Source organism: Alosa pseudoharengus, unplaced genomic scaffold (assembly GCF_046254945.1).
Source record: "Alosa pseudoharengus isolate Yale_2024_CS ecotype anadromous, Long Island Sound unplaced genomic scaffold, YU_APseudo_1.1 YU_APseudo_1.1_scf_5, whole genome shotgun sequence".
Taxonomy (NCBI): domain Eukaryota; kingdom Metazoa; phylum Chordata; class Actinopteri; order Clupeiformes; family Clupeidae; genus Alosa; species Alosa pseudoharengus.
Genome location: NW_027468837.1, coordinates 25,814,634 through 25,817,189, shown reverse-complemented (window position 1 = coordinate 25,817,189; position 2,556 = coordinate 25,814,634).

The window sequence follows — 2,556 nt, the reverse complement described above, 5'->3', positions numbered from 1 at the left end:
ACAGAGAGAGAGAGAGAGAGAGAGAAAGTAAGGGATAAAAACAGTGCTAGCACAAATCCTTTTTTTTTGCACAGCAGTCATCACATCAGGTTGTAGCGGCCATGTGACAAGCTTGGCATGCCGCCTAAGCTCTCTCCAGTCCCTTTTCTATGTGTCTCTGATAGACAGAGTGACAGCTCAAGCTCCCCGAGATTAACAATCGTCGGCAGGCTTTGATGTCTTTCTCTCTCTCTCTCTCTCTCTCTATCTTCGTGTTGATTAATGATTCTTCACTTAAAGCGGATGATGGCAAACTCCTTCAGAGCCAACAGTCAACAGGGCTTGACGTGGCAGGATGATGGGGGGTACGTTGTTGAGTTCAGCATAAATCTCAGTGACCTGTTACATAATTGGCATAGTCCTCTGTGAAAGGGGCTTTATGTTTTTTTGCATGAACACTGGATTCATTACCATTGTGCATTAATTGGAGCAGTAACGAGGCCAACGATGCATTCGAACATGAGAGGCCTTTCATGAGAGGCTTGGTCACTCATGACCACACAGTGGTGGCTGAACAACATGCATATTTACAGTTATGTAGGCTTACACATGAGCTTTTGAGGCTTGTAGTAGCAGCACCTCTAAAGTTGTATTTACAGTGAAACAATGTCCTATATCACAGACACACAGAAAAGCTATTGTCGTAAATTAAGTCACAGTGCAAAAACTATTCTCCTGGCTGTCACTGATAAGAATTTGTATTCTGTCTTCATGTTCATTCTTCTTCAACTTTCCGTGTAAGCTATACTCTGCACTTGCGGAAGACTCTTTTCTGGTTACCATGGCTTCCTCAAGGTCAGCGGAGGGCAGGGTTCACACGAGTCCCCGTCACTCTCTCCTCTCCAGCACCCACCGCAGTCCAAAGTGCAATTTCCTTTTCCGCTCCTATTGATGGCTAAAGTGAACTGTGTCGCTGCGTGTCTAATCTGCTGTTTCCGGCATCTTCACGCTCACAGATCTGATTGAGGCCATGGCACTCTGGACCTGCCTTCGGGGCCAGTGGTGGGAACTAGGATAGACCACAAACATGGCAACAGATGAATATTCATGTCTTCCAAGCCAACTGGAGAGTTGAACGTGTCTGTGGATGCATGTGTCTTTGTTTATAAATAGGGACAAAATGACACACACACCACACACACACACACACACACATATTTTTGGGGAAATTTATTGGATGAGTGCTGGACACAGAATATTTTTTTTAGTCAAAAAATTAGTTTTCTCATATGACAAGTCTGTCCATACGTTACTGGATTTCATGTGAGTCTGGAATCAATCTAGCCCTGAAACGACACACATCCAGCAGCACGTCTGGGCCAGATCAGATCCAGACCACTTATACAGTGAGGTGTTATGTGGATGGTGCAGGGATGGTTCTATCAAAAACCTGGTGCCAAAGAAAACCTCTTAATGACTCAGTGGAAGCATTTTAAACAGTGTTGATGTATTTGGAACTGACTTAGGGGTGAAATGCAATTCTCCTGGAGGAATCCCTTTCATTATGTGGCATAAGATCCAATAACCAAAAACGGATGGATTATATTTTAAAGTAATGTGTCATTTTCAAAACAGTACTTTGCAAAACTAAGCCTCCTATTAGGTCTGATCTAATGCAGTCTGAAGCCGTGTGAAATGATATCCAAACCCACATCCTAGCACCACAGCAATGTGCTGCATCTGTGACTAAGTCTGACCACGATGTGCTGAACTATCTGGCCCTGATGAGGATGGAGTAGCTCTGTGTATGTCCACATCCTGACTGTCCCCTGCTGACCTCTGCAGACTTGTCCTTGCCTGACTCCTCTCTTTCATTCTCTCCCTCTCTCTCTCTCTCTCTTCTCCCTTTCTCCTTGTCTCTCTCTTCCCCCACCTCTCTCCCTCTTTCTCTTGTTCCTCTGCCTCTGTCTCTCTCTCTCTCTCACCCTCCATCTCTCTTTCTTTTTCAAGTGGCTAAAAGACATGGCTGGGTTGGAGCTGGAGTTTTGTGGTGCTGGGCATCCTGCCACAGTCGCTCAGTAGAGTATCTCCTATCTAAGCGTTATACTGTATGCTTCCTAGCTCCATTGCCTGGCAACCATAAAATATAATTTGCTGTAAAATATAATTTGTGATATGCTTCTTTAAGTATTTCAACTGTACTGTTCTTCACATGTTTATATTTATATTGAAATTCTAGTCTAATTGACATTAATGTCACTGTGAATACCTTCGTGGGAGACTGTTTGTTGTTCCTGTTCCAACTGGCCTGTCTGAATTAAGTTTATAAACAACCAAAGCAAATTTATGCAGCGGTCTCACATAGTATATTATTAATGTAAGCCAATAATGTCTTTCCAAGAGCACGTCCATACCAAATGCGTAAATGACACTGAACCCATGAGAGATGAAGTAAAAACTAAACAGAAATTAATTCATTGTAGATTCATGTTCCTCTTTGGCAAGTGCCCTAGAAAAACAAATGTGATGCTTTTCACCCCAAACAATGACAGCAATAGATTTTTAACAAAGCCTTTA